Source organism: Arachis duranensis, chromosome 4, assembly GCF_000817695.3.
Source record: "Arachis duranensis cultivar V14167 chromosome 4, aradu.V14167.gnm2.J7QH, whole genome shotgun sequence".
Lineage (NCBI taxonomy): Eukaryota > Viridiplantae > Streptophyta > Magnoliopsida > Fabales > Fabaceae > Arachis > Arachis duranensis.
The window spans coordinates 24,862,355-24,871,021 of NC_029775.3; positions in this window are offsets into that span (position 1 = coordinate 24,862,355).

The following is an 8,667-nucleotide window of genomic DNA, read 5'->3' on the forward strand; positions in this document are numbered from 1 at the left end:
ATGTCTTTTTTTATATCAAGATTGTATTCTATTATTATTTTTATTTTTATTAATAATATTAATAGTTTTATTTTGGAATTACTTATTAAATATTTCATAAAACCACCATGTGCTTTTGCTAGGACTAAACATGACTGATAACGAATTGAAAAACCTCTGCCTTATTGAGATTGAGAAGATACTCATCAGCAATACGAGATCTTTAAAAGATTATCAATCAATGCCATATTCTAAGATGTCTGATATTCGCCTTTTTCAGAATAAACTAATAGAGGAGGAGTTAGCATATGAGACAAATGAGTTGACTCATACAAACTTATATACAGAACAAAAGATAACTCATGAGCAAATGTTAGTATTTGATGAGATACTCAATGCTGTTATTACAGACTCTGGTGGTTTTTACTTTCTTTACGGGCATGGTGGGTGTGGTAAGACATTTATTTGGAATGGACTTTCTTCTACTATTCGGTCTAGAGGAAAGATTGTTTTAAATATCACATCCAGTGGAATTGCGTCTTTACTCCTACTTGGTGGCAGAATGGCTCATTCTAGATTTTCAATACCCATTACAATTAATGAGTAAAACGAAATCTAAAACTTTTAATATTAATTTCAATGTAAATTTATTTATTTAGATTTATTTCAAGATTTTATTCTATAAATTTAAATTTATTTATTTTAGTATTCTCTAGATTATTATTTTAATTTTATTTTGTTATAAATATTTTTGTAATATTATTTTTTTTGTGTTGGAAGGATTTTAATTTGTTGAGGAAAAAATTATTTTCGGTGAATAAATATTTTTTCTATCTTTTTATTTAAAATGTTATTATTGGTATGGTAAATGATAAAACATATTTAAAAAAATGTATTATGAGATCAAATAATTTTATGATTGTAGGTATTTATCTACACGAGAGGCTGTGTGAAGAACTTTGACTTATGATATTCAGTAATGAGATTAACCTTTTATTTACCTAGAAAACAGAATATCATCTTTAAAGACAATAACAATCTTGAGAAAATCATTGATTAAGAGAAAGAGAAATGTACGATGTTCTTAACATGGATGGAGGCTAACAAAGAATTTGAAGCAGGTCAAACTCTAACGTATACTGAGTTTCTAAATCAATTTGTTTATAATACAGAAGAAAGGGAATGATATCCACGCAAGAGAGAGTATTTTATCGGGAGATTAAATTATGTTCTACCGGATACATATGATATCTACTATATAAGAATTTTGTTAATTATTCAAAAAGTTGCACAACATATGAGTCTATTAGGACAGTTAATGGGATTACATATCCTAACTTCCAATATATTTTCTATTTTATGGGACTACTGTGTGACGATAGAAAATTCATTGCAGCTATTAACGAGGTCTGGTCATTAATTGAGAAAACTGTTTGTGATGCTATTGATATCTAATAGTGTTAACAAACTAAATCATATTTAGAATGCAACTTAGACATTATTGGTTGACGGGATACTATATATGAGGAGAAAAACATTGAAACCAAAGTATTTCACTATGTAGTCAATCATTATCGCATGTAGGACTTTACTTTCCAAAATCAGTGTTTATCAATGGGCAACTTTACGTTATTTTGTCAAGAATTAAGAGTCGCAATGGCTTGAACATTCTAATTCTAAATAAAGACAGTAATCCAAACTCATCAATAACAAATGTCGCGTTCAACGAAATTTTTAATAATATTTAGATAAGAAAATAGTATTTTCATTTTAGTAACATGTTATGATTTGCACTTTTATACAAATATTTGTCGTAGATATAACTAATTTATTAACTATACTTTCAGATTTGAAATAAAATGTGTAACATAGAACACAACATCATATGCCAATTACTTTTCTAATGAGGTTAGTAAAATACTAGGTTGTTTATAAATTTCATTAGTCTTATAATATAAAGTTTAGTGTAAAATTAACATGCTACTATTACAGTTATATATGTTCTTATTTTTTTAGGTCTCTTTTTTTATAACTCAAGAATATTATAAACTTCAAACTGTTCCATTTGTATTTTACTTTGAATAAAGATAAAATAACATATTAAATACGTTTATTATATAATGACAATGATAATGTTATACTAAACTTGGAAAAATTTATAATTATAAACTATTATTTTTTATTTATCATGTGAAATTAAAATATAAGCCCGTGCATCGCACGGGTTTAACACTAGTATATGTATATATCTTCAGTCACTCCTTGCTACACTAAATCAGTCGTTACAATATTGGAGTCCACAACAATCACAGAAGAGTCACAATAACTACTTGTAGTTGCAGTTGTACCTGTTGATCGGAAAAATATTTTTCGATGAAGGCAATTGGTTTGAAGTAGTAAAGAGGTCGAAGACATAAGCAGATTTCGAAAAGATACACGTGCAAGCATAATTAGACGGAGGTACTCGACACGGATTCGATCTCAAGGCCCTTATTAAATCAAACAAGTTCAATCGAATAAGGTGCTCGAGTCAGGTAATCGAATAAGTTATTCGAATAAGTGGACCGAGCAGTTATGGTAATGGAGGCGTTAAAGGCTTTTTATCACGCGAGAAAATCATGAGTAACGTTTATAGGCAAAGAGGCGAGAACAGTTACCAAGGGATCTGCATTCAAGGTTGTGATTTTATAATTAGTGATAGTTAATTGTCAGTTACCAAATGTAGATTATAAATAGTAAAAAGTTTTAAGGAATAAAGGTTGGAATTTTAATTCAGAAAAGACACTCAAGCACACTTACATCCCCAGAAAATTCCTGAGTCTGCGATCGAGTCACTTTTCTATAGGGTTCCTTCCACATTTTCTTCTTTCAATTTATTTTCTTATAGACTTTATCTTTCAAACGTTCTTTACTTACAATGTCCAATTTACATTTATGCACTTTTAGTTTACATGTCAAAGCCATTTGACTCAATCGAAGGCATTTTACTGTTTTCTTTTAATTTCAACGCAAATTTTTCCGTTTTTCGTACATTTGCTTTTCGAAAACTTTATTCATTTGTTTCTTTTATTGATTTCCAAATTTTATTTTATCTTTTATCCCAAATGCCATCTAATCAAACACACTTTGATGCACTTTTAGAAAACTGATACCTGCAAAAAAGAGTAGGTTTCGCTCGCAGACCACTAGATATCGAACCACCATCGATTTGCTAAAAATGGACAAAACAAATTGGCACGCCCAATGGAACAGTTTTAAAAATTTGAAGTGTGTCAAATAAGTATTTTTTCGGTGTCATTCGGTGTATGCGATTACGAAGTGGAAAGATCATTCACATGGCTGATGAAATATCAAATGTGAATGGTGGTTCATCCACCAATGATAGCATACCAGTATCTGTGCAATAAGCGAACGTGACTTCACGTTCAGAATGTGCAATTGGAAGTGAAAGTATAGCAGTTACGACTGTTCAAACTGGGAATGTTGGACGTAATACTCGTCCACGTGGCACTTTGCCACCATTCCAGCCTCCACTAACCGCTAGTTGGCCACCATATGGTCTTCCTCCTGTTTATACCCCACCAGTGGGTGGTTTTGTTCCACCTATTCATTTTGGAAGTGCAAGTGGAGTGAATAATTTTCAAAACCCACAACAGCATTTTGAGTATTCTCGTGATTATAATGTGGCCTCTACTTTGAATGTTGCTAATTCAATGGCAGTATATCAACAACAAGTAGAGGAAAGTCATCATGAGTTAGTCAACTTATTGACTCAGCAAATGACCACAATTCTGAATCCTATGATGGCTGATCACGAATCGAAATTCGAACGTCTTACTAGGCAAGTCAAACGAATTGTTCGAATTGTTGATTAAGATGAGGGTGAAAGGCATAATGTTAGAGGAAATAATGAAGGATTTGGGAATGAATTTCAAAATGAAAACAATGTTTTTAATGAAGAAAATCCTCATGTAGTTCCTCGTTGGCAAAATGCAGATGAAGTTCTGGCCAGGTTACGTGCTAATCATGGCGGTGAACGTTATCAGGTAACCAGAATTGTGGAAGAAGTACTGAATCGAATTGGTCTGAATATTGATTTTATGAACCGATCATACTTTGTGTCTGCTTTCCTTCAAGTTGTTCAAATGGCTGAGGTGCCAAGAGGGTAAAAAACCCAAAGATAGTCATAAAGTTTGCTAGAAAAGTTGGAGAATCAACTACTGAACATGTTGCTCGATATTTGGTTGAGATTGGAAACTTAGCCAATGATAAAAATTTGAAAATGAAGTTTTTTCCCTCTTCGTTAACAAAAAATGCATTCACTTGGTTTTCGAATCTCAGACCAAATTCGATAGCAACATGGAATCAGTTAGAAACTGCTTTTCACGCTCAATTTTATCGAGGGGAAATGAATGTAGCAGTTACTGATCTAGTGGCTCTGAAACGTGAAGATGGTGAAACCGTTGATGATTATCTGATACGTTTCAAGAACGCTAGGAGTAGATGCTATGTTTCACTACCTGAGAGTGAGATAGTAAAAATAGCAACTATAGGGCTGGGGTTTTATATGCGTAGAAAGCTGCTTAATGTGCATATCCCTGATTTAGCCCATTTGGCAGAAAAGGTTCGTCAGACTGAACTCATAAAAATAGAAAAAGAGAAATATAGGAGTGAGCAAAGATCGAAGAGCAAACCCTTTACTCGAAAAGAGAAAGTTGCCTATGTGACTATGGAGTCCTCGGAGGAGGAACTCAATTTCGAAACAGAAGTTGATTTGGCTGAACTTAAGAAAGAACCTCTGTATGTTTGTTCTTTACTCAAAAAGCTTCCTAGTAATGAAAAGTCGAATGATTCAAAACTAAAAAGTGAAAAGAAATATAGTTTTGATATTTCGAAATCTGATCAGATTTTCGATGTGTTACTTAAAGATAAACAATTAATTCCGCCTGAGGGTAGAACTTTACTTTCGGAGAAGGATTTAAAAGGGAAACGTTATTGCAAGTTTCACCAAGCAACAAGTCATTTGACTAACAGTTGTGTTTGTTTCAGGGATTTGATTCAGGAAGTAATAATGGAAGGGCGGTTGAAATTCGATGATAGCAAAAAGGAAAGGAAGGTTGATGTTGATCCCTTCGATGTTGATGCCAACTTTGTCGAGCCATGCTTTGGAGTGAACATGGTTGGCATGTCCTATGATTTTGATGTGGCTCTTGATGATTTTGAGTCAAAAGTGAGATCGGTGTATCCCCGGGCGAGTGACAGTTTATTAGAATTCGTGGTTCAGCAAAAGATTAAAGACCGGGACATATCTTTGTATCCACGATATAATACTGTTTTTGATGCTGAAGCAGCGGCAATCTTCGAAAAGGAGAGAATGAAGAAAGAATTGGCTCATAGGGAAGAGCAAGTGTGCTAGAGACAGCCAATTCGACGCATAGAGGGTTAGAGTTCTAAGACACCTCAACAAAGTGTGGCTACACCTTTAAGTCGATCTCAGGCTATAGGTGTGTAGTGGATTTAGAACTGCCAAGAATTCCAGAAAAGGGGACATCGTGGTAGAGCCAAAGGATCTCTGAGAGGCAGAGGATCTCTGAGAGGCAGAGGAGGAAGGAGAAACTTCAATCAAAATAAAAAGCCTCAGACAGAAGTAAGCAAGGGGGCAACGCCATCTGTACATTCTCAAATCGTCTTTCCTTTCGATGGAGAGACTTGTCCAAAGAGAATTCCATCTTTTGCAAAGATGGAAAAGGGCAAGGCGATAGCCCAGTCCTCAGGAGTCGATAAAAACAAAGAAGTCGATGTTGATGAAGAGTACTTTGAAGAAGGGGATGACGACATGATTGGAACAATTTCGATCATTCCAACAGAGTATCTGGGGGAATTCGAAGGTGACCCAGAAGAGGATTACGATATGGAGGATGAGGAAGCCTTTTCATTCATTCGAATTGAAAATGAGCCGGGGTATTTTCTTCGGCCTACTGAAAAACAAATGTCACATCTCCGCCCACTTCATATAACCACTACTCTGAGTAGCATCAAGGTAAACAAAGTCTTGATCGATGGTAGGGCAACAATCAGTCTATTGCCTAAGAGGATGTTAATGAAAATGGGAAAGCACCCTGATGACTTAGTCCCCACAAATATTGCTGTGACTGATTTTAATGGGGCTTCAACTCCAGCGAAAGGGCTGATTACTTTGACAGTGAAGGTTGGATCATCCAAATGAAACACTGTGTTCGTGGTGGTTCCATCAAAAGAAAGTTATAATACTTTGTTGGGGAGAGATTGGATCCACGGTGTAGGGGATGTACCTTCTATTGTGCATCAAAGCATGCTTCTTTGGTCAAAGGTTAGAAAGCCTGAAGTCATCAATACAGATTTGAACCTCTATGTTGAACAGCTGCACGTTGATTTCAGGATGTATAATCCTAAATTAAAACCTCTGAATGTCGACATGACACTGAATTCTTATAATTGTGAAGGTTGCTACTTGTCCTCGGAAGGTTTGTCTGTGAAGTTGTGTTATCTAGAGTTGGGATTTGCTCCAACTGGTTGGGACTGTCTGTCTTGAAGGTCTCTTGGAGATTTCCTTATGGACCAGGTTGAGGAAGTTTCCGATTACCTGGTAACTTTACATAATTATTTAAGTAGTTTTCATCTTGTAGAAAATAAAGATGATTCTTCTGATGAAGTAGAATCATATAGAGTTATTAGTTTTTCTAATTATAATTGTATCAGCTCGATTTCTTCAGTTGAGTCTTATCATGATTTAGATATTTCTTCTATATGTAATGAAAGTGATGCTTCGAATCCAATGGCTGATTTAATAGAAAAAGCACATTGTAGTAAAATTCAAAGTGATATTAATAAAGTGAATAATTCTGTTTGTTCTATTTCTAATGAAGTTATTGATTTCACCTTTGACTGCATCTATGATTTAGAACCTTTGGGTTTCGAGAAACACTCTGTAAAAGATGAGGAGCAGTTTAAGGGATTTGAATCTCAAGATCCCTTAGAAGAAATTAATTTGGGAACTGCTGAGGATGTTCGAATTACTTATATTTGCAAGGGACTTGCTGATCCTTTTCGAACTGAACTTTTTCATCTTTTACATGAGTTTAAAGACTGTTTTGCTTGGGATTATCATGAGATCCCTGGTCTCGATCATTCTCTTGTAGAATATCGATTAGCATTAAAACCAAATGAAAAGATTAAAGAAGAAATAGAACGCTTGATTAAAGCAAAATTTATTCGAATTGCACGTTATGTTGAGTGAGTTTCGAATATTGTCCCTGTAATGAAGAAAAATGGAAAGTTGAGGATATGTATTGATTTTCGAGATTTAAATAATGCTACTCCGAAAGACAAATATTTTATGCCAATTGCAGATATGTTGATTGATTCTGCAGTAGGAAACGAAATATTAAGTTTTATGGACGGTTATTCAGGATATAACCAAATCTTCATTGCAGAAGCTGGTGTGTCCAAAACTGCTTTTCATTTTCCTGGGGCGTTAGGCACTTATGAGTGGGTAGTTATGCCTTTTGGTTTGAAGAACGCTGGTGCAACGTATCAGTGAGCAGTGAATGCTATTTTTCATGAGTTTATTGGAAAATTTATGGAAGTATATATCGATGACGTTATGGTCAAATCGGTTTCAGTGAATCAGCATATTGACCATTTAAGAAAGGCGTTTGTTACCATGAGAAGGAAGGGATTAAAAATGAATCCTTTAAAATGTGCATTTGGTGTGTCGGCTGGAAATTTTTTGGGTTTTGTTGAGCATAAAAAGGAATTACAATCGATAAAAATAAGGCAGATGCAATATTGGCATTATCAAAACTAAAGAATGAATCACAGTTCGAATGGACGAATGAGCATCAATTAGTGTTCGATTCGATTAAAGATTATTTGTTTAAGGCTCCAATTATGGCGAATGTTCGTTCGCATGAGTCCTTGAAATTATACATTGCAGCATCTAAAAATACAATTGGGTGTATGTTAGCCCAAGATGATGAGAATGGACATGAATGGGCTCTTTATTACCTTAGCCAAGTTCTAACTAATATCGAAACAAGATATTCCCCAATAGAGAAATTATGTTTATCTTTGTATTATGCTTGTATGAAACTTAAATGCTACATGGTGGCTAAATCAGTGAAGGTTATAACACAAACTGATCTCATCAAATATATGTTAAGTTTCTCGATGTTACTGGGACGTCTAGGGAAATGGATGCTAGCTTTGACGGAGTTTGATTTATAATACGTCCCAGCCAAGGCTATAAAAGGTCAGGTCATTGCAGATTTTCTTGTGGATAATTCGAATAATTTGAATGACCAGGGGGCAAATGTAATCGATATCGAGGCCGATTATTGGAAATTATATTTTGATGGATCGCAGCATAAAGATGGCGCGGGAGTTGAAATTCTTATTATCTCACTAGAGAGGATTCCATCAGAATTCTTGTTTGATTAAAATATCCCTGCTCGAATAATGTGGCAGAGTACGAAGCTTTGATTTTGGGTCTTGAAATATTAATTAGTAAAGGGGCTTTGGAAGTTCAAATATTTGGAAATTTTCAGTTGGTTTTAAAGCAGTTATCAAAGGAATTTAAATGCAATAATGAGAAGTTGCAAACATATTTAACAACTGCTTGGGAGTTGTTAACTTCTTTTTGAAAAGTTT